This window comes from Meles meles, chromosome X (genome assembly GCF_922984935.1).
Source record: "Meles meles chromosome X, mMelMel3.1 paternal haplotype, whole genome shotgun sequence".
Classification (NCBI taxonomy): domain Eukaryota; kingdom Metazoa; phylum Chordata; class Mammalia; order Carnivora; family Mustelidae; genus Meles; species Meles meles.
In genome coordinates, this window is record NC_060087.1 from 98,154,519 (window position 1) to 98,179,540 (window position 25,022).

A 25,022-nucleotide genomic window follows, 5' to 3' on the forward strand; every position below is an offset into this window, starting at 1 on the left:
ATTTTAATAACTCTACTATATATGTGTTTAACCATACTACACAAATAAATGAAATCATCACATACAGAAGGTATGCATGTTCCATAAATAAAATCAAACATCACATAAAATATATTGTCATTCATTTTAGAGGAGCTCTATGGTTATTTCTCAGCATAATAGAGAAAAGTTGCAGCAAAGTAGAGAATTCTCATTTATAGGGGGAAAAATCACATAGAAAATAATTTCAGAAAACTTAATTCTAAAATACAATTATCCTTACCATTTCCAAAGGACCAGTTTTGCTTATAAGAGGTATGATTTTTTATAGGAAATAAAGGCCAATAAAAGAACAATTAGAAATTAAGCAATAGTGTTATTCATATTGATTATCCAGCACTTATTAATTAGCTGCATGCAAAAAAGCAGTATTTCCTCAAATGAATATATATCATTTCAAACAATTTTTGCTATAAAAAGATTTCTGAGCCCATTTTTTATTAAAATTCTTAAAATTATTTCTAAGTTACCTTTCATCCCCACACTCCCTCTCAGAAACTTCAGTTTCAGACTTACTGTGAGTGAATAATGTGTCCAGTTATATTCAAATTCTTCTGAAATACCACTGACATCTGTCTCAATGAACAGCTTCTTAGCTTAATGGATTCTAAATGACCTAAGAAATGAAGACTTTATGTAGGAGGAGCTCTGGTTTATCCACTGAATGTACTGTCATGAGAAAATTTGCATTCAAAGCAGGTCAGCATTCAAGGTTACATTTGTCAAAAGTTTCAGAGGAAATCATGAAGTTCATCTGAGTGATTTTCTTTCCCTTTTAATTAGTTCCTGATATGGCATTTCAGTATGCCAATGTTATTTTACTATGTGACTCACCACATTGGGAATTAAAAGATAATCCAAAGGTAAGTATGTGATTGCCAGGTCTATGCTGTTCCCTCAGAGTGTACAATCCAAAGTACTTCACAGTTTTGAGTTTCAAATACCTTAAGTATGAAAAAGAGTCATAAATGGACAAGGAATCTGGAAACCTTGGTTCTACTCTAGGGTGTCCCTCCCACAATCAGCTAGGTGTAGGTGACCTTGGACAATTTCCTTAAATTCTTCAGGACTCAGTTTCAAAAAAATAAAATATTAAATGGAACCTCAGAAGTCATCTAGTTTAACCTTCAATTCCAAGTAAAGATTGCCTCTGCATTTCACCAAAAAGGTGGTCAGTTTCTCGTATGTAAAATTAGCAGTTGGAACTAAATGATGTCCTAAGTTTCTGATTTCTAAAATCTTTGGTGCTGTAATTAAAATTCATTGTCATGTATATGTTTTTTTCCTCCACTGAAAGTTTATCAAATATGTCTTCATATAACCAAACAAGATTTTATTTCAGCCCAGGTAAAAGTAAATAAAGAAACTGAGATTGTCACCAAATTGTCCCGCAACCTTTAAGCCTCCAAATTGCCCCTCAACCTTTAAGTCTCCAAAGTAAAGTAATTGCCATGTCCAGGAACCATGCAAAGCCATAAGAAGATGGAACACTTTGGATGCTTTTCTAAAGTACGTCAGGTACTTATTCCAAAATACAAGTAAATTGAGATTGAATCCAATCCATATAATATCACCTAATTTCCACTGGTTAAAAAGTGTCTTCCTTGGTTCAGAACACAGGTTCACACTTGATAAATTCTCTCAGATACCAAAGATACATTTTACAATAAATATGTGAACAAATAAAAGGCAAGGAGTCTGAATGAAGAGAAGACCGTGGGTAGAGCCTTCTCTCTATCACTAACTTTATCTTTTACTCTAAGATTTTTTTTTCTTTTTTATTCACTGCATAGTTGATGCTTCACCCTAAATTGAAACTGGAAGGTGGGAAGATATTGAACATTGTTTAGGGAGTTCGGTATGTGTTTTACAGATGTCAGCTAGTTTGTCTATTTCACAACCTTTTTTTCAAAAATCATTTATCAGACCTACATGAGGAATATCACAATCAGAATTTGCTGACTTGGGGGTGCCTGGGTGGCTCAGTGGGTTAAGCCTCTGCCTTCAGCTCAAGTCATGATCTCAGAGTCCTGGGGTCGAGCCCCAAATCAGGCTCTCTGTTCAGCAGGGAGCCTGCTTCCCCCTCTCTCTCTGCCTGCCTCTCTGCTCACCTGTGATCTCTCTCTCTCTCTGTGTCAAATAAATAAATAAAATCTTAAAAAAAAATTGTTGACATGATGGTAAGAAAAGATCCAGATTCAAAATCTTCTTTCCTTTTCCTGTGATTGCAACTTCAATTAACTGTACATTTATATTCTTCCATTAAAAAAAACTCTCCGTGAAGTTTTCTTCAAGCTTCCTGTTTTCCCCAAATCTCCTGACCCTTGCAAACATTTCATTACACTATACTTTATAGTTTTAATGGAAAGATACAATTCAAAGAAACGCAAGTATAATCATATCTTGGAACGATACAATGCATTTATTCATGGCTTGCAAACTATAAGCTACATATAGGTAATTAAATACAGTTGGGAAAATTTTTAAGAAATAAAATAAAATTCAGTTGGAAGCAATAATGTACCATGCCTCAGATGTTAAATTTCATTAAATATGAACTTCTATCTTGATTTTATAGCATAATCATGAAAACATAGGCAAATCTTTGTTTCATGGTGTGAAGAGAAAGAAATTAAGAAGACAATCAGAGGCACCTGGGTGGCTCAGTCGTTTAGGCATCTGACTCTTGGTGTCAGCTCAGGTCATAATTTCAGGGTCATGAGATTGAGCCCTGTGACAAGCTCTGTGCTCAGTGAGTAATCTATTTGTCCCTCTTCCTCGCCCTCTGCCCCTACCTCTTTTGCCATACTTTCTCTCCCTCTTTCTCTCTCTCAAATAAATATCTTAGGAAAAAAAAAACACTTATTTTTATATATTACAAGTCCTATTTGATGGCTTTCTACTGATATCAATAGAAGTTGCCAATAATTGTGTGCTTGTACCTTAGCATTCATTACTCTGCCCCAGATACATGACATGTTGCAACTCCTAATAAAGAGAATTTGGAAGTAAACCCGATTGGTACAGAGAAAGGAGGCTAGATAAGACTAATTGGAACAGTCCCTCCCTAGCTGGAAGTTAGTCCAAAATCAAGAGACTATTAACCAACATTTGATGCAGGGCAGGGTCAGTGTCACCCAGGGGGGATGAAATGAAGAGGTACATCAAAGCCTCAGGGTGGGGAAGTTCTTCAAGATACTGGGGATCAAGTTACATTTCTGGGAGAATTGAGCAAGATGATACCAGAAATCCTGCAAGCAATCAACATTCAGTTCTGGAAGGGGGCCAGCAGAAACTAGGCAAGAAGATTTAGGCCTGGGCCCTACTTTCAACAGAGACACACAGAACTGAGCTTTCATAAGGGAGCCAAAGTCCAATTAAACACCCAACAGCAGATGGTGGGGTAAAAAACAAAGTCTAAAGCCTGATGCTTATATAGTTTCCCAGGGGCCCAAATCAATTCTGGAAGCAAAGCACATACTAGGCTCTTTCCAGACTTCTACCTGGTAAAAGAGAATGGCTCTCACTGGGCCAGAGCTGTGTAAGAACTGAGACTTCCTAGCCTGACACCATGAAGTGTAACTAGGACAGACGTAGGATACCCAAATACTATCCCTGGCCTTTCCAGCAGGAACATAGTACTTCATTTTATAGCTTCTTGGCCTTTTGGCTGAGATCAAGTGTAGTACTTCATTTTATCCACTATCCCCCTGGGATAGCTAAGTAGATACTATGTAGTTTTACAAATGGATATCACTCAAGTTTCAATAGGTTGTTACTTTCCAGAAGTCAAAAATTCAAGAGTAATTCAATAAAACCTAGATGGGCCTGACACCTACCCCAGTGCTTTCCCTGCACAGTCACACTATTGCTAGAATTCTCTCTGATAACTCAGTTGCTGAACTAGCTGACTAGCAAGGATCTTGATATCTCTTTTGCTGTGTAAAGCTGTAGAACTCCTATTCTGTAGACCATCAAAACAGGAAATGGGTATTCCTGAATTGCTACTCAAATGAAGTAATCAGCAAAGTCAGTATTTAGTGCCCCAAAGTGTTATTTCCTTTGTAAGTTTAAAAGACACTAAATAAGCAAAAACAAAAAAAAAATATTAAAAAAATAAAATAACCACTGACTCTTTATGTGTACACACACACACACACACACACACACCCCTCTTAACAAAATTCCTGGATTTGAGAACAGTTTTTAAACATGCAGGCAAATATCAAACTTATAATGTCCAGAGAGCTTTTCTTTTCACATGACACCCCTGGAAAACTGACCTGAAGTTTACTTGGTAGGCTTGGCATATTGCACAGAAAAGCAGTGTCTTACAAAGAACAAACTCTGTGAGGCAAAAGGCATCTAGACAGCCTGCTTTCCCTAAATTCCAGTCTTTTCATTCTGAAACCAACTAATTTATGAGTCTTAAATTCCCCTCCAGACTACCATAGATTCAACAGCAGAATACCAGAGCTGAGATTCTCAGGAAACCCACATGAGCTGAAAAATACAAATAGCAACAGTATGATCCAGTCCCCAGATTAACACCAAACAGGTTTAAACACAGATCCACAGACCACAGAGGTCAGCAGTGCCAGACTCCGCTTTCTAGTCACTCACATTCATTCAACCATTTACAGAGCAGCAATGTGTCAAGCACTGTGCTAGATGCTGGGGGTTCAAAGGTGAGTTTAAGACTACCTCATGTAGGTCAATTCTAGTTAGAGCTATGGAAGCTAGAAGCTACTGAATAATTATAGTACAGTGTGATAAGAACAGCATACTCTGACACAATCTATAGAATCTTTGTCAGCTAAGGAGCTCAGAGAACAACTCATTCGATCTGCTTTGTGATGAGAAGGATATCTTCAGGCAGAAATGGTTTTGGGGGTCACTCTTGCTCCTGATGTCAAATTGTGGTATAGTAAAAAAATAAATTTGGTCTTTGTCTCCAGTTTCTGGCACAGAGCTCCTAAAACCCTTAGAAATTCCTGAGTGACAGAAGTGTCTTTTGTTATTCATAATGAGCCCCTTTCAGCCATACCTGAGCTTATGTTGAGGTGACTATTGGTGAGCTCCTAGATAGCTTCAGGATGGGGGTCAGTTGCCAGAGGAAACCACCATGTGATTAGAGGGTAAGAACTATCAGACCCACCCCCAACCCCCACGCCACCGACCTCCTGGGAGGGGAGAGGAACTGGAAGTTGATTTCAGTCACCAATGGTAAATGATTTAATCAGCTGGAATGGACCTAAGGTAGACAAGAGCTATACCTGACCTCTCTAGCAGGAACATAGGTATTACTTTATTTTATCCATTTATCTCCCTGAGATAGCTAAGTAGATACTATTTCAGTTTTACAAATGGATATCATTCAAGTTTCAATAGGTTAAGTCACTTTCCAGAAGTCAAAAATTCAAGAGAGGGTGCCTGGGTGGCTCAAATGGTGAGGGTGTCTGCCTTTGGCTCAGGTCATGATGAGATTGAGTCCCCCGTCAGGCTCCCTGCTCAGTGGGGAGCCTGCTTCCTCCTCTCCCTCTGCTGCTCTCCTTGCTTGTACTCTTTTGCCCTCTCTCCCAAATAAATAAATAAAATCTTTAAAAGATTCAAGAGAAATAAAATCTGGGTGGACCTGACATCCAGGTCCACGCCTTAGTAATGAAGCTTCCATAAAAATGCCTAAACAGCCATGTTCACGGAGCTTTCGCATTGGTGAACACATGGAGATACTAGGAAGGTGACATGCCTGGAAAGAAAATGGAAGCTCCTCAAGATTTGTCACCCCTACACACACACACACACACACACACACACGCACACCCTTTGCCCTAAGCATCTTTTCCATTTGGAGTTGTATCCTTTATAATAAACATGTAAGAGTAAGTAAAGGGTGTTCCTGAGTTGTTCTAGTGAGTTATCAAACCTGAAAAGGGTCATGGGAACTCCTGAATTTATTACTGGTTAGTCAGAAGTACCATGACTTTCAGTTGGCATCTGAAGTGTGGATAGTCTTTGTGGGACTGGGCCCTTATCCTGTGGGGTATTTGTTAATTACATGTATAATGTACTACAGCATGTGTAATATAACTACATGTATAACGTCAAAATTGAACTGAATGATAGGATACCCAGTTGGGGTCAGAGAATCTGAGCCTGGATAATTGCTTGATGTCAGAAAACATCCTTGACAAGTCAACCTTCTTTATAACTGTTTCTTTATGCATCAAATAGCCACCTATTCGGAAAGGCCTAGGTCTTTCAGGAAGCTTATCAAGATAAATTTGTCTGATACACTGTGGCAGAGACTGCTAATTTTTTCTCAGTATCCATTCTCCCCTTCTTTCTTTTGGTAACTGAAACTCATGAACTTTAGCTGGGTACACAGCCTCCCAATCAAAGACTGTATTTTCCAGACTGTTTTGCAGTTTAATATGAAGATACGACAGAAATTTAGAGGATGATATGCAAACACAGTGATATGTACAACCTTTGGATCATGTTTTGACAAGAAAATCTCTTGTCCTCTTCCTTCTCCCCTCACTCAACCAGTAGGCTATTCCACAGACATGACAGTAAGGACCATATCTGACCACAAAGTCAACACACTAGGAAATGGCAAAGCAACAGGGTAGAAGGATTCTGGGCCACGGATGGCCTGCCGCAGTGCTGCCTGCTCACCTTTGGTCTGTTACTTGAGCCATAATATTCTGAGGTTTCTTGATTATGGCAACTTACCTTGTACCCTAAATAATATAGAAATAAATTTTCATTAAAGTGCAAGTGATATTACTTAATGTGTTATTCTTCCCAAAGTCACTTGTACCTGGAACCCCAAAATAAAGAATGTATAAAGTCCAAAGGAAAAATATCTTAATGATATTTCAGATCTAGTCACAGGTCAGAGGTTTTTGGTTTGGGTTTTGGTTCATTTTTACTTCCCTTTGAATCTTAGCATACTAATCATTGCCTACTCTGTCACTCCTTTAAGTTTGGCCCTGACTCTAAGCTCTCACATATCAGGTTCTCTCCTTAGTAGGTGATTTCCTTAAGAGCAGGAAGTGTGCTTTACTTGTCTCTATACAACTAGTTCCTAGAATATAGCATATGTTCAGTAAATATATATTGAATGCTTCTAGCGAAGGTAACCAAAACAGCCATATTTCCTTTAAAAAAAAAAAATTCCTCCACATACAACTTTTATTCTATTAGTGCAAATAAGTAAATGACCAAAAAATAATGACAGAATAGGCTGACATTGTTGGTTGAAACTTGTCAGGCTGTATGTTTAATGATTACCAATGGTCTTTAGTAGTCACAATGATCCCATGATGTATATACTATCATTGACATTCCCATTTTACAGAAAAGATAACTGAGGCTCAAAAAAGTAAAAAAACAAACAAAAAAAGAAGAAATTTAAAAAAAAACTTTCTCAAGATGTTACGTTTAGGAAATAGCTGAAATAGGGATTTTTTTAATATAAAGTTTTTTTATTTATTTGAGAGAGAAAGAGAACAGGCAGTGGGGAGGGGCAGAGGGAGAGAGAGAGAGAGAGAAAGAGAAGCAGACTCCTTGCTGAGCAGGAAGCTCAACTCAGGGCTCTATCCCAGAACCTGGAGATCATGGCCTGGGCCCAAGGTAGACACTTAACTGATTGAGCCACCAGACGCCCCTGAAATAGGGATTTGAACCCAGGATTGCTTAACATTAAAAGACACTTTCTTAGCTACAATGTAGTCTACCATATTATCCTCCACAAACGGCCTGGTAATATGCAGGGTGGCAAGGAAAAAAAAAATCAGCCTGGCTTAAGAATGAGTTACAGATAATTAAACTAATCTAGATTAGGTGTTATGAGAGAGCGAAATTAATATAAATTATATCATACTTGTAAAAACTTACTAGTTTCCTGATCAATGAATATCTTTACCTTGAAAATCTGTTCATGGGGAATTTTTAAAATCTGGTCTAACCCTTAGCACAGTTATTTAAAAACTGAAGAAAACTGTCTGCCCTGGAATGTTCATAAAGACAGCTATTTTGCATAAATATTTCAGAGAAAAATGGAAGAAAACAGCATAGGCAGAAAATAGATTTCATAGGACCAGTTTGAATATAGTATCTACTATCAAGCATTTTATTAATCAATTATATATCTAAATTTGCTATTTTATAAAAATATTTAAACCTACATAAAAGTAGAAATAGCTAAATGAAATCAAATGGACCCATTATTCAGATTCAACAATTATCAAGCTAATATTTATTAATCATATCATGAGAACTGACATTACTATTCCCAGACATCATTAAGTATGTTCACAGAAACTGAAACTGGTAATGCTGAAACAAATCTAAAAACTCGAGTCTAACACTCTCTTTTTATAGCCAAGAAAATCAAGGACCTGAATGAAGAGATGATCTAATCAAGGTCATTTATAAGCCTTTATAACAATCAGTTTTCTGGGATGCCTGGGTGGCTCAATCAGTTAAGTATCTATCTTCCGCTCAGGTCATGATCCCACTGGGATCGAGTCCCATGCTGGGCCCCCTGCTCATCGGGGAGCCTGTTTCTCACTCTGCCTGCTGCTCCCCCCGTTTGCATTCTCTCTCTTTGAAAAATAAGTAAATAAAATCTTTTAAAATATATTTTTTTAAAATATCAGTTTTCTGGGGTGCCTGGGTGGCTCAGTGGGTTAAAGCCTCTGACTTCAGCTCAAGTCATGATCCCAGGGTCCTGGGATCGAGCCCCACATCAGGCTCTCTGCTCGGCAGGGAGCCTGCTTCCTCCTCTCTCTCTGCCTGCCTCTCTGCCTACTTGTGATCTCTCTCTGTCAAATAAATAAATAAAATCTTTAAAAAAAAATCAGTTTTCTGATTCATATTGCTATTTAGTGTTAAACACATTTTAATTTACTAGAATCCTTTGAAAACAATTAATGAAATGCAATAAAAGCCTTTTCTCTGTAAGTCCATTAATACAGACTAGGTTAGTCTCCAAATATAAGTCTTTTCTACCTAAATTTTTTCCAAGAATATAAGTTACAAAACAACTCTCCCATTTATCCCCTTTCAAATATAAATGAATTATAAAATAAACAGTTCTTCAATCAAAAGAATTCAGAGAAACAATCATACAGAATTTTACCATAGCATCATGATCTTTTCCAATTTGTCTCTTGATAATGCTGAGACAGGAACAACCACATAATGAACTTGTTAATGAACTATTAACAGGAAACCAGAGTGTACACATGTGTGTCCTCAGATTGAGACTTAATAAAATTAGGAAGTTAAGCTCCAGCTGGAGATCAGACAACCAGCAGAAAATTCCTTACAGCCAGGGAACATCATACTTTTAGGAAAAATAAAGGTCAACAACACATATTAATTTTCTAAAGTTGTCACTCTATTAGTGGCAGGCATATGGGTTTTCAAATGCTTAAGGAGGCTACTAAACAGGGTTTCAAAATCATCTCATCTATTATTCTTTACATTTAATTTAGGAAAAAATCGCAGATCTTATGGGTCATAGTCACTGTATATTAACATGTGACTTTAAAGTGGCTATATTGCCTGAAAAGAGAATAGCTAGATCTTTTACACTAATACTGAGATGATCTTGTGAGTGGTATTTCAGATTGGCAGCACATCTTTGAAGAAATGTTTTCTTTCTTTCCTTAGCCCATGACCTACTTTCTCCCTAGGTTACTGCCATTTAGTGATTCATTGATTCAGCCAGTCGGTTATTAATTCAGCAAATAGTTACTAAGTTTGTGTTAGGTCATGGGGCTATAGCAGTGAGTGAACAAACTCCTGCTCTCATTGAATTGACTTTCCAGTAATGGAGATAGATCATAGATAAATAATCAGAAATACATTAGGTCATGATAAATGCCATTAAAAAAGAGCAGGGTAGGATGTTAGATAATGATGGGTGAAGTGAGGGAAAGAGGCTATTTTAGAAAGGAAGATGAGGAAGGCCTCTGTAGGAAAAACCTGAATAAAGGATGGAAAGAGTCATGAAGACGACTAAGTGGAGAGTGTTTCAGGCAGATGGAATAGCAAGTGCAAAGGCCCTGAAGAGGGACTGTGTCTGGTGGGCACCTGTTAGGAGGCCTGTGTTGCTGGAGCAGAGTAAGCAGGAAAGAAAGGAGGAAAAGTCAAAGGGGTAGAGGGGACAGTTTGTGTGGTGCCTCCTAGGCTAGTTTAGTTTGACATTTTGTTCTGAATGAGATAGGGGTCCACTGGAAGTGTCTGAAGTTTGAGCAGGGAAGTATATACAATTAGTTCTGTTTTAAAGATAACTCTGGGGGCGCCTGGGTGGCTCAGTGGGTTGGGCATCTGCCTTCGGCTCAGGTCATGGTCCCAGGGTCCTGGGATCGAGCCTTGCATCAGGCTCCCTGCTCAGAGGGGTGCCTGCTTCTTCCTCTACACCTACCCCCACTCCAGTTCTCTCTCACTATCATTCTCAAATAAATAAATAAATAAATAAATAATCTTCAAAAAAAAAAAAAAAAAAAAAGATAACTTTGGCTGCTGATCCCAGGACTCTGGGCAGATGCTTAACCTACTGAGCCACTCAGGGGCCCCTTTATACCTGAAACTTATAACACTGTGTATCAACTATACTCAAATAAAAAAGAAACTTGGAGGGGTACTTGGGTGCCTCAGTCGTTAAGAATTTGCCTTCAGCTCAGGTCATGATCTCAGGGTCCTGGCATCAAGCCCTGCATTGGACTCCCTGCTCGGCAGGAAGCCTGCTTCTCCCTCTGCCTCTCCCCCTGCTGTGTTCCCTCTCTCACTGCATCTCTCTCTGTCAAATGAATAAATAAAATATTTTTATAAATAAATAAAATATATGTTTAAAAAAAAAAAGAAATTTGGAGCACCTGGGTAGCCCAGTTGGTAGAGCATGAAATGCTTGCTTTCAGAGTTGTGAGTTTGAGCCCTGTGTTGGACAGAGAGATTACAAAAGGAAAGAAGGAAGGAAGGAAGGAAGGAAGGGGCTTAAATAAGTAAATACTGTGGAAGGGCTTTTTTTTTTGGCAATCCTTTCTTGTGTCACCAAATTGTTGCGTGATTTCCAGTTACTGCTAGTTTCAGGCTCTTTTTGGTACATTCCCCCTTATTTGTTGTATACTGGGTTTAAATGTTGAGAGCAAAGTTACATATGATTTTCTTTTGTTCTGAGCTAATCTCTAGCATACACATATGACACATAGAAGAAGACACAGAATAGCTAAAAGAAAATGAACATATACATACTAAATTAATCATACTAGTTCCGTATCTGAATATAGTATTAAATCTGGAGTCATATTGCCTGGGTTCAAATCTCAGAACCATCATTTACTAGCTATGTGACCCTGGAAAATGTACTGAATGGGGTGCCTGGGTGGCTCAGTGGGTTAAAGCCTCTGCCTCCGGCTCAGGTCATGATCCCGGGATCCCGGATAGAGCTCTGCATTAGGCTCTCTGCTCAGCGGGGAGCCTGCTTCCTCCTCTCTCTCTCTCTCTCTGCCTGCCTCTCTGCCTACTTGTGATCTTTGTCTGTCAAATAAATAAATAAATCTTTTAAAAAAAATGTACTGAACATCTCTATGCTTCAGTTTCTTCATCTTTAAAATGGGGGATAGTAATGGGGTTTACATCATAGTAAGAATTAAATGAATTTATATGTATAAAGCACCTACTATATGTCTGACACACACACAGTTAGCCTCTATATGAATTAGGTGATGTTAGATTTTGATCAGAAAGTAATTAAAGCTCCAGGATACTAGGACGGCTAGGTTGGTTAAGCATCTGCCTTCGGCTCAGGTCATGATTCCAGGGATGGAGCCCCACATCAGGCTCCTTGCTTGGCAGGGAACCTGCTTCTCCCTCTACCTGCTGCTCCCCCTGCTTGTGCTCACTCTCTCTCCATCAAATAAATAAGTAAAATCTTAAAAAATAAATAAATAAAAGGGGTAAAGCTCCATCTATCATTTACTTGTCAGTATTTCCCCTTGCTACCTACTGGGTTTAAGTCTCAATATTAGCACCACTCTTTTGAGACAAGCTCCCAAAGCAGGAATTATTTTCTCTAAAAACCCCATTGATATTTACATAAAGTACTCAACAGGTCTGTGTGGGAAAGAAGCAGTGTTGTTTTTCACATTTGTACTGCATGACTAATTCTTATCTTGAGTATTCTGCAAAGTACAGAGACTAGGACTGGTAAACTTTGGTGATGTATAAGGAATGAATATGTGAATATGTGGATGCATGCATAAATGAAATAATTCTAGAAGAGGGAGGATAAACATAAATGAAAAAGTATCAAAAGGGAGGGAAATGAGAAAGCAAAAACTGCTAAGCCACCAAAGATCTCATTCCCCACTTGGCAACTGTTCCTAAGCCTCCTGCATTTTTTTTTTTAAAGAGGAACCGTTTTCTGTAAATGCTTAACAGAAATCCCTTAAGTTCCACTGTTGATACAAAAGAGGCCCCTCCTTTGGAAAAAATGAAGTTCAGAATGTCTCAGGATACAATATCCACAAATAACTGTAAATGCCCAAACATGAAATAACAATAACCAGATCCCTTCCCTGGCTTATCAATTCCATATGCCAAATTGGGTTACAGAAACTCAGGGACTCAGATGACAGGATAAAGGATTGTGAGGAAGCCAATGTAGAAAAACTGTTAACATTTTCACTTCTTGCTAAAGGTTGGAAAACTTAAATTAGGGGTAAGGGGTAATGGAAAATATCTTATAAATCTTTCAAGTAAAATTGGTCACACATGTAAAATTGATTTGTAATAACTATTAAAAAGTGTCATTTTTTTTTCCTGAATAACCTCTGTGATGAGGTAGCCATGCAAATCTTGACAACCCTTTATAAAGACCTCACTTATGCCCAAAAGTCAGATAAGTATTGCAAAAGATACAGATGGGTATATAATACCTGAGAAGTACATGAAAATGAGAGACACTAAAGGGCAGGTCCAGGATGGTATGGAATCAAGGGTTAAACTACTGAGGATGGATTCTAAGGGCATTCAGAAGAGGCAGAAAAGGGTGAGTACAGACTACTCTTCTGAGCTCCAGACCATCATATCAAATTGCTTAGTAGAAATTTTTACCTGGATATTTCACAGGTGAGTCAAGCTCAACATGTCCAAGTGTGAATTGATCACCATCCTCCCCCACGCAGAACTGGTCTTCCTCCTGTTTCAGATTTCATAGAATGGCACTGCTAACCAGTTGCTAACACCAGATAAGATAATCCTAGTTCTCTCCCCTCGTTTCATCCACCACAATCAATTTAACAACAAATTCTGTCAACAGCAATTCCTAACTACTTCTCAAATCTGTCCATTTCCCTGTATTCCCACCACCATTGCTCTAGTTACAGATGACATCATCTTTTTCATGATGCCTCTCAACTGGGCTTCCTGCCACCATGCTTACCCTCCCTCCAAAGCATTCTCTACTTAGCAGTCACAAGATCAAAATGCAGATTGGACTGGGTTATTTTTCCACTTGCAACATATTCTACTGCTTTTCAATTTCAACACTATAGGGTTCATGGCATACAAGGCACCCCAAGGTTGAGCCTCTGCTTTTCTTCTTGACTTGGATTTTTCACCTCTCAGTAAAGCCATACCAAACATTTGGAATTTCCCCAAATACACCATGAATTTCTTATGCTTCATTGCCTTTCAACTGGGAGCTCCATCAAAACGTAGTAGGGCAATCATGTCGGCAAGACTTTCAGTTAGGGAATACTTTCAATAATCCAAAGAGAAAATAATGAGATCTTCCTATTTATCATTCAAAACTCCACTCAGACATCATCCCCTCACTGAAACACATAGCCTGAGTTTCCATAGACACATATGGAAAAGTTCTTCCTGATATCACAGTATTAAGTAGAATGCATCATAATTGTATTTCTCTACCTCCGTGAACTGGACTGTGAGCTTCTTGAGGAAATGAAATATATTTTTATTTATCTCTATGTTTTTGAACTCTAACATACAGTGCATAGCTAGTGGGGCCAGAGAGATGGGTCAGAGGAAGGGAACTATGGGGGAGGACTTGAATTGTCTGGGAAAGCAAAATCTGATATGGTCCAGCAAATGTGGTTTTTATTTGGGACAAAGTATCTTGATTGTGTATAAATTTGGGCTGCTTTTTTCTTCATTTAATAGAGTAGTGATATTGGCCTTCCACATCACCATGACCCTTTTACACTGCCACATTGCTTGACAATTCTTATTTGTTATGTCACTCAAATACTTAATGACACAGACAGAATCTAATTCCAAGCTACATAGATACTGCTTACTATGGACACCTTGGGGAAAAAAATTGGATAGCTATGAACATTCTATTACATGAAGTTTAGTGGGATTTTCTTGTGACCAATACATACCACATTTAATTTCTTAACTACTGTCTATGATATTTAATATGAGGAAAATTTCCATAATGTCAATCATTTGTTTGTATTTCCATAAATGTCAAATTAGTACCTCTCCCTTCTCCTCACCCTTTATTCTAGAAGAGCCCAAAAAGAAAAATATCATCTCTAAAATCATAAGACATATCTTCTGTATGAGTCTCTGTCTACAATGGCACCCTTCCTGCGTCTCTCCTCTTTAAAGAACATACTCTTTTGGGAGGAGGAAGATGACATTGGAGTAGGGGGACCCTAGGCTTGCCTTATCCTATGAATATAACTAGATAACTATCAAATCATCCTAAATACCTCAGAAATCAACCTGAAGACTACAGAACAAACTCCACAAATAAAGGGAGAGAAAAGACCACATCAAACAAGGTAAGGCAGAGAGGTGGTTTAGGGGAGAAATGGATTCTGGCTGCTGTGGAAGAGAGGGAGCCATGGTCACAGAGAAGAGCAAGAGAGAGAGGAGTACATAGGGAAATGCTCAAGGAGAACATTTCCACATAGCTATTGGCTTGGAAAATGAGAGGGTTTGAATTTCATGAGTTCTTTCAACCAGCAGGGCTTAAAGCCGGGGTTTTAAAGTTTAGTGAAGTTGATTGGGATAGAGCCCAGAGGGAATATTGCTGCTCTTGGAGAAAAGGCAAGAAAAACAAGCCAGGGGCACACAGCGTGGAAACAGCAATTAGAGGAATGTCTAGGGCACACAGTGGGGAGATTAGTTGTTCTTTTATGAGCATGTGCCTGATAGGCAGTGTTCAGAGAAACCTCTCCTGGAACAAAGGATTTGGCAGGTGCCATTTCCCTCCTCCCACTCCTCAGCATAAACACAGAGCCACCTGTAGGAAGCAGCAAAGCACAGACACTGGCTGCTGAAATTGCTTAAACTAAGCCCCACCTTCTTGTGCTCCAGAGGAACTGCCTTTCTCAGTTACACTTTGTCCCAGCCAGGCAGACCCCTCACCCAGATCAGCACAAACTCCTGCTCATATCACAACTCCCAACCAGAGAGTTTTGTAGGGCCTCGGTTCCAGTGGAGGTGGTGTCAGGTCTCATTTCAAAAGCAGACCAGAGAGCACCTAGTTAAAACTCACCACATGCAGGCCCTGGGAACAAATACTACTCAACCAGGTGAGGAGAGCCTCTGTAGACAACTGGCCTGAAGGGCAGAACAGCCAGAACACAACAGCAGAGCTGAAGCAGACACACTGAAGACAATCCGTGAAGTGTCAGGCCTATGGTACTACACGATCTCTTCTTCAAAAGGCCATTACTTTGAGGAACAAGAGACATAACTAGCTTCTCTAATACAGAGAAGGAAGAGACTTAAACAAAAAGAGAAAAACAAAGAAATTTATCCCAAATGAAAGAACAAGATAAGGCCAAGCCAGAGATCTAACCAAAACAGATATAAGTAAAATGCCTGATGGAGAATTTAAAGCAACTATCAAAAGGATACTAAATGGACTTGAGAAAAGACTAGAAGACAACACTGAAACCCTTACCCCAGAGACAAAAAAAGTTTAAAAAGAATCAGAGATTTTTTTTTTTTTAAAGATTTTATTTATTTATTTGAGAGAGAGAGAGAGGGCATGAGTGGGGGTGAGGAGCGGAGGGAGAGGGACAAGCAGAATCCCCACTAAGCAGGGAGCCCAATGTGAGGCTCCATCCCAGAACCCTGAGATCATGACCTGAGCTGAAGGCAGACACTCCACTAACCGAGGCACCTAGGCACCCCAAGCAGGACATTTTTAAACAAGCTTTCCAAACCAGAAGGGAGTGGCATGATATATTCAATATGCTGAATGAAAAAAATCTGCAGCCAAGAATGTTCTATCCAACAAGACTATCACTCAGAAGTAGAGAGAAAGAGTTTCCCAGGAAAACAAAAACTAAAGGAGTTCATGACCACTAAACCAGTCCTGCAAGAAATGTTCAAAGGCACTTTGAGTGGAAAAGAGAGACCAAAAGTGACAGAATAAAAGCAGGAAACACAAAAGCAGTAAAAATTAATATTTCTGTAAAAAAATCATCCAAAGAGGGCGGGGGGGGTGGGAGGTTGAGGAACCAGGTGGTGGGTAATAGGGAGGGCACGTACTGCATGGAGCACTGGGTGTGATGCCAAAACAATGAACACTGTTATGCTCTAAATAAACAAATAAACGAAAAAAAATCATCCAAAGAACTCACAAAAAGGACATAAAATATAAAAACATATGTCTAAAATATAGGGAGGAGAGAAGTAAAGAATGAGTTCAAGCTGAAAGACCATTAACTTAATATAGACTGTTACATGCATAACAGGTTACATATAAACATAATGGTAACCATATATTAAAAACCAGTAATAAATATGCAAAGAATAAAGAGAAAGAATTCCAGGCATATCACTAAAGAAGTGAAAAACCTACACTCTGAAAACTATAAAATATTAATGAAAAAAACTGAAGATGACACAAAGAAATGGAAAGATATTCCATGCTCATGGATTAGAAGAACAAATATCCTTAAAATGTCTATACTACTCAAAGCAAACTACACATTTAATGCAATCTGCATCAAAATACCAACAATATTCTTTTGCAGAGCTAGAACAATCTTAACATTTGTATGGAACCACAAAGACACCAAATAGCAGAAACAATTTTTTTCTTTTTAAATAGTAGTTTCCAGTTTCTGGAACACCATCCAAAGATTTTATTTATTTATTTGACACACAAAGAGAGATCACAAGTAGGCAGAGAGGCAGCCAGAGAGGCAGGCAGAGAGAGAGGGGCAAGCAAGGCTCCCTGCTGAGCAGGGAGCCCCATGCGGGACTCGATCCCAGGACCCTGAGATCATGACCTGAGCCAAAGGCAGGGGCTTAACCCACTGAGCCACCCAGGTGCCCCCAGAAGCAATTTTGAAAAAGAAAAGCAAAGCTAGGGGCGTCTGGGTGGCTCAGTGGGTTAAAGTCTCTGCCTTCGGGTCAGGTCATGATCCCAGGGTCCTAGGATTGAGCCCCGCATGGAGACTCTCTGCCTCAGAGAGAGAGAGGGGGAAGTAGGCTCTCTGCCTCTCTCTCTTTGCCTGCCTCTCTGCCTACCTGTGATCTCCATCTGTCAAATAAATAAATAAAATTTTAAAGAAAAAAAAGAAAAGAAAAGCTAGAGGCATCACAATTCCAGACTTCAAGTAACATTACAAAGCTACAGTAAACAAAACAGTATGGTACTGGCAAATAGATCAATGGAACACAAAAGAAAACCCCAAAATAACCCCAAAATTATGTGGTCAATTGATCTTCAACAAAGCAGGAAAGAATATCTATAGGAAAAAGAGAATCTTTTCAACAAATGATGTTGGGAAAACTGGACAGCAACATGCAAAAGAATGAAACTGGATCACTCTCTTACACCATACACAAAAATAAACTCAAAATTAATTAAAGACCTAAATGTGAGACCCGAAGCCATAAAATTCATAAAAGAGAACACAGACAGTAACTTCTTTGACTTTGGCCATAGCAACTTCTTTCTAGATATGTCTCCTGACGCAAGGGAAACAAAAGCAAAAATGAACTATTGGGACTACCTCAAAATAAAAATCTTCTGTACAGTTAAGGAAACAATCAACAAAACTAAAAGGCAACCTACAGAATGGGAGAAGATATTTGCAAAGGACAATACATAAAGAACTGAGGGGCACCTGGGTGGCTCAGTTGGTCTACCATCTGACTTTGGCTCAGGTTATGATCTTGGGGTCAAGGGACCAAGTTCCATGTTGGGCTCCATGTTCAGTGGGGAGTCTGCTTTTCCCTCCCATTCTCCCCCTGCCCCTCTCCCCACTCATTCTTCCTCACTCTCTGTCTCTCTCTCTCTCTCAAATAAATAAATAAAATCTTTTTACAAAAAAGAAGAAAAAATAATTGATACAACTCAATACCCAAAAAACAAATAATCCAATTAAAAAATGGGCAGGAGACATGAAGAGACATTTCTCCAAAGAGGTTATACAGATGGCCAACACATGAAAAAGATGCTCAACATCATTCATCATCAAGGAAATGCAAATCAAAACTACCATGAGATATTACTTCACACCTGTCAGAATGGCTAAAATCAACAACACAGAAACAAGATGTGTGGGCAAGAATGTAGAGAAAGGAGAACTCTCTTGTACTGTTGGTGGGGATGCAATCTAGTGCAGCCAGTGTGGAAAACAATATGAAGGTTAAAAGTAGAACTATCCTATGATCTAGCAATTGCACTACAGGTTATAAGAGATACACCCCAATGTTTATGGCAGCATTATTAACACTAGCCAAATCATGGAAACAGCCAAGTGTCCATCAATTGATCAATAGATAAAGAAGATATACTGAAGTATATATGAATATTACTCAGCCAAATAATTAAATCTTGCCATTTGCAAGGACATGATAGTGCTAGACAGTATAATGCTAAGTGAAATAAGTCAATCAGAGAAAGGCAAATACCTATGATCTCACTCATATGTGGGATTTAAGAAACAAAACAGGGGCGCCTGGGTGGCTCAGTGGGTTAAGCCTCTGCCTTTTGCTCAGGTCATGATCCCAGCGTCCTGGGATCGAGCCCCGCATCGGGCTCTCTGCTTGGCAGGGAGCCTGCTTCCTCCTCTCTCTCTCTCTCTATGCCTGCCTCTCTCCCTACTTGTGATCTCTGTCTGTCAAATAAATAAAATCTTAAAAAAAAAAAGAAAGAAAGAAAGAAAGAAAACAAACGAGCAATGGGAAAAAAAGAAAGGCAAACCAGGAAACAGACTCTTAACTATAGAGAATAAACTGATTGTCACCAGCGGGGAGATGGGTGAGGGATGGGGAAATAGGTGATGGGGATTAAGGAGTGCACTTGTGATGAGCACTGGATATTATATGGAAGTGTTGAATTACTATATTGTAAACATGAACTAATATTACATTGTATGTTAACTAATTTAAATAAAAACTTTTTAAAAAAGAACAAATTCTTTTGAATTGTCTCCCACTTTTGTAGTGAAACAGAACTTGTGACCCTAAAATATGTTTCTTTGGTATAAGGATTTATTTTAGGCTGATTTTTTTTTTTAACCTGAAAATTTAGGAAAAGCCTTTTACTCTCCATCCACTGTCTAAATTCTCATTTGAAAGGGAGCCTGAACCAGAAGGAGAACTATTAGCAGAGATACCTTTTTTCCTAAGAAACTTACCTGCATAACAGGGCAAACTTTGTTTTCCAAAAATCTCTCACCTTCTTGTGAATGGCCTTCCTCCATTTTGTATTCCCAGAACCCTATCCCTTTCCTTGGCTCAGTATGTCTTATAAGCCTCAATTATCCAGCTGCCCTTTAGATCTTATATTTTTAGGGGACTCCCATACATACGAAATTTGGGTTTTTTTCCTGTCAATCTTCTTCTTTTTTTTTTAGATTTTATTTATTTATTTATTTGAGAGAGAGAGAGTGAAAGAAAGAGCACGAGTGAGGGTTGGAGTAGAGCAAGAAGCAGACACCCCAATGAGCAGGGAGCATTACAAAGGGCTCAATCCCAATCATGGCCTGAGTCTAAGGCAGAGCTTTAACTGACTGAGCCACCAGGCACCCCTCTTCTTTTAATCTTTGGTCAATTTGATTATTAGACCAAAGAACCTAGAAGGGATGAAAGGAAAATTATTCCACCCCTACAGTTGGCAACAACAAAGGAATCTTCAGTTGCTGGACACTGCTCTCTCTGGGGCTGTTGCAGTTGTGAGATTCTGGGACCTATGACAAAAGCCAGCAGAAGTTATGAATTCTTACCATCTCAGTCTCTCAGATCTCTGCCTGCAGGGTCTGATGGAAGTGAGAGTAATGACAGTTCTTTTCTTTTTCTAAATTTAGATTAGCAGAAGAAAATAGTTGAACTAGTCCCTTGGGTATAGACACTTTGGTAAAAGTGTGTTACGATGACTTTGTTTTCTATTAATGCTTTTCCTCCCAAAGATGGTCACTGTTTTCTTTTTTTCTCTGTTATAAAATTTGGCCAGAAAAATGTGGGTTGTGTCTCACTTGCAGCTAGATATGGCTGGACAGAAATGTGGGTTGTACCCCATTTGTGGCTAGATATGTGTCTTTGTCTTTTTTTGTTATTATTATTTTTAGAACGAAAATTTTTGTATTATGAGGACTGCATCATTTTCACTCTCCTTTGGAAGTGTCTCTTTCTTTTTTTTTTTTTTTTTTTTTTTTTAAAGATTTTATTTATTTATTTGACAGAGAGAAATTACAAGTAGACAGAGAGGCAGGCAGAGAGAGAGAGAGGGAAGCAGGCTCGCTGCTGAGCAGAGAGCCCGATGCGGGACTCGATCCCAGGACCCTGAGATCATGACCTGAGCCGAAGGCAGCGGCTTAACCCACTGAGCCACCCAGGTGCCCCGGAAGTGTCTCTTTCTTAAAGACTTATTGGTTTAGTCCACTATTGAGATTAATATAAGATCATACTTGGCAATGGCCAGATGATGGATCCTTGGAATTGGACAGATTCAAAAGAAAAAAAAAAGTAGAGAGCGCTCATCCCAAACAAATGTCATATGGGTACCTATGGAGAGACTGGGTTGAAATGAATACAAAGGAGTAGCAAGACTTAGGGACTCCTTTAATAAGATGAAAGAACATAAATTGGACTTAAAACAAAAATTAAAGTCTACTCTAATGTAAATTCCTTCTCTGTGCTCTTATGTACACTTTTAAAATCCCCTATTCCCTGTTCCTGATACTTCAGGAGAACACTTGTATCTCTGGACCCCTGGTCTAAAATCCCCACTCTCAAAATCCAGCCTCATTACCTCAGCAAATTCCCTTAAATCCCCAAATTTCTACAGCTTCCCCAGAAAATCCCTTAAATTCCCAGCTGCCTGTTTGACTTCCCTCTCTTCATAAGATTTACAGAAAGCACTCCAGCCTGATCTCCAGGCCCGGAGTACAAAGATCACTCACGTAAATACCAAAAGCCAGGAAATGTATCTAGCAGAAGCACCTGAGACAAGAGGTAAGACTCGCTTTGTTGCCCTTTACAATTCCCCCTACTCTCCAGGATACTGTAATCAGGTGCTGCCCGCTTCAGGCCTTCATATGCAAAGTCGTTTATGAATGCATCCTGGATACCCACCGAAGAACTCACATCCTCTAGACATCAGCTTAAGTGCTTCATCTTAATGGAAATTTACAGAAAAGACTCTGGCAAGCAGATGTTTCTGATAATTTTTAGGTCATAAAACTGAACTGGATAAGAATTTTCCAAAACTAATGGAAAAAAGTGGATTCAAGCAGAACAAGAATTAATTACATGGGCCCAAATGAACTGATGATGATTACAATTTGTATGACTTTTGTTTGAAATATTGCTGGTACTTTAATGTTTTGTTTTTCCAGATTTAAGGAAACTTTTTCTCCTAAGGTACTTAAGACTTAGAGCAAACTGGTAGAGTGTACATTTGTAAACAAAAATGAAACAATTACTTGTTCTCCCTACCTGATCTCTCCAGAATTTGGAAACTCTTAGTGAGTCTTCTTATTTTCATGTTAATATATTTATCTGCAAAAGTTCAATGAGAATCTGTTCTCTTTGTGACAGGACACAACTGGAAACATCGGTTATATTACCAAGGCTTTGACTACAATGTCAGATTTGAGAATATACATAGAATAAGATATTCTAAACAGCTTTAAGGAACTAAGGTTGACTTTATAGGCAAAAAGGCCCTGTGAAAAACAGCCTGGTACTTGCTTACAGGGTTCCCAACAGCCTAACTAGAGAAGTAAGGAAAATCACTTTCTGGCAGCTGCAGAAGACTCAGGATATTTGGGGGACCTAAAAAGGAGAGAAGTTTACCCAAATCTATAGGCATTGCAGGTGAATTCTGATGGCAAGTCTTTGGCTTGGCTTACTAGCCTTAAGAGGCTTTTAAAAGTTCAATCCGAGAGTCCTTATGAAAAGTTCCAACAAAGCCGATTTAAAAGAGCCTATAATGATCAATCATTATTCTTGATGTAGTTATATAATCAGGCCAAATTTAATAAAACTAGACTTATCTTAGCAAATTAGTTATGCCATAATTTTCTTGGGTAGAAATGGGAGTATTTGTAGAGAGAAAAAAATTGTTTCAATAGATTCTAGTTCTATTGTCTTTGAAATTTTATTATTTATCTTTAAACTGGACTAGATCCTGAATTCTAGTTTCTTTAAATATCTAATATCTAATTTCTTTAAATATCGGATATGCTAACTAATATCTGCGATTTTTTTTTTCTCATCCTTTCGACCTGGAACCATTGGGAACGAAAACTGCTACTTTTCCTAAAGCCCTCACACTGAAACTAGATGACCTGATATAAACTTCAGAGAAATCACCACAATAACTCATGTTTAGATAATCTTCCTTATGCCTGTTGCTGTGTGCAGGACTCAGAAAGATTCCCGGACAACATCATTAAAGACATTCAAACTGCAAACCAGGAACATCTATCAGATTGCCATGGCCTGCCCCTCACTCATTCTGAAGATGCTTTGAGCCAGACATCTAGAAATCTTGCCTGGCAGCTTTCAGGACTGACGCTGACACTGGGTTTATAATTGGCTTTAACCATTAATCTTTTTATTTTCTTTCTATATAAATTCCTCTGATTAATTGTCTCACTGCTTACACAGTTTAACCCTAACCTTGAGAGCCCACCTGCAAGACCACCTCCTGAATTAAAACAAAACCATTTAATTGAACTATTCTCAAGACTGAGACTGGTATAATGAGATATACAACAATCTATCAACTGAACTTCTAGATGGCAAAATTCCTTACTTGAAGTTTCAAAGACTGGACTAAAGGGGAGCAGAATTTACCACCCCAAAATTTGTCACTTTGGCATGAGGATTATTTTGAGCTGAAGACAATCAAAACCCAGCAGATTCAGGTGAAGTTCTTACCTCTCCCCAATAACTGCCTTAATTTACACTGTAAAGGGGGCCTATGCCAGGAAAGAGTGCTATTAACAGAGATACCCAAGAAACTTTGCATAACAAGGCAACCTTTGTTTTACAAACATTTCATCTGCCTTCCTGTGAATGGCCTTCCTTACCTACTTTTCCCCAGACCTCTGCTTCTTTCCTTAGCTCAGCATGCTATATAGAAGCCATAATAACCTCACTACCTTCTGGGCTTCCGATTTTAATGGAGCTCCAGTACAAATGAAATTTATTTTTCTCCTGTTAACCTGTCTTATGTCCATTTGATTATTAGACCAGCCAAAAGAAGAAGGGAATTTTTTCCACTCCTACACTTCCATATGGCTGTCACACTTCTGTGGACCACAGATTCTTAACCCTAACAGACATGCACATACTCATTCCACCAATAACCACTAAATAAGCACCAAACGGAGAAAGATTTAGTGATGTGTGTTGCAAAAAGCACTAGACTGTGAGTTATAGGACCTTAGATTTGGCCTTTATGTTATCACTCTTACACTGGATACAAACATCCTTTTCTCAGAATTTGTTTCCTCAACAGTAAAATAAGCTTGATGACCTTCAAAGTTATATCCAGTTCTAACTTATCTGAAAAATAGTTTAAAATAAAATTTGTTTCATTACAAATAAATATTTTATGCAACTTTTAAAAACAAGTTTGAAGAAAATTAAAACTTACCTTTCCAAATGTGTGTGAGATCCAGCCACTTCTTGTGAATTGTCTTACAAGCCCTATGTAAGGAGAGTAATATGGGTTAAAAGAAAATGACCTTACAGGAAAAGAACATTAAATGTGGTAACCTCCTGATGATATCTGTGGAAAGGAAATATTTCAAATAAATATTCTACTCTTTTACAAAATGTTTCAGGTAACAACTTGACTAGACTGGCATAGTTCACATTATTTTCCCTCTTTTCAGGAAGAATGGGTAATAGTAATACAAGTCATCACTGAAATAATCATTACTGACAGGATAAAGAAACATACTGAGATATTACTCAGACTGTCATGATGTTTGGAAATGAGAGGAAACCACTAAAGGTTTGTTTATAGAAGATATATATTTCTAATATTATTTAACCTATAGTTTAAATGCAAATCATGCCAGTACACTCCAACATTATATACAGACAACATGATTCCAATAAATATGATGTACCAAATGTAAAAATACCACAGAAGAAACCTTAGGATTGCTAGGTCTTGCTGCTACACTCAACCATCAGACAGATGAGACTTTATCCTATTTATAAACCTCTCTAGAGAAGATTCCACAGCTTTCCTTAGGAACCATTTCCAGTGTTTCACAATCTTGATTCCTCCTTAAGTCTAACCAAAATCTTCCATGGCCTCTTTTAAGTCTACTTAGTCATCTAAGAATAAAAAGAATATTTATTGACAATCCTCTGTATCTGAGTCATTGACATTTTAAGATGACTATTAAAATTACCCACAAAGCTTCTCTTCTTCTGGGTTAATGGATACTATCTCTTCAACATTCCCCAAAGAGCACATTTCTTATATC

General features: G+C 38.5%; 1 protein-coding gene and 1 non-coding gene across 4 annotated transcripts in view; one reads left to right on the forward strand and one right to left on the reverse strand.

Moving 5' to 3' along the window:
* The window catches only part of IL13RA2 (interleukin 13 receptor subunit alpha 2), a 69,876-nt gene extending 45,172 nt beyond the window's left edge, over positions 1-24,704 (reverse strand). The window contains exons 1-2 of one of the 3 annotated variants that reach the window (XM_045996320.1): positions 24,657-24,704; positions 24,176-24,228 (exon numbers count right to left, since the gene is read on the reverse strand). The gene's annotated coding sequence lies outside the window, so the exon portion shown is untranslated. Of the gene's footprint in view, positions 1-555; positions 637-24,175; positions 24,229-24,656 lie in introns of those variants that run through there. The other 2 variants (XM_045996322.1, XM_045996318.1) reach the window with 2 other exon arrangements.
* LOC123935742 lies at positions 3,690-3,875 on the forward strand. Its single transcript, XR_006817011.1, has one exon. It is a non-coding gene; the product is annotated as a U2 spliceosomal RNA (small nuclear RNA).
* Positions 24,705-25,022: the final 318 nt, after the last annotated feature.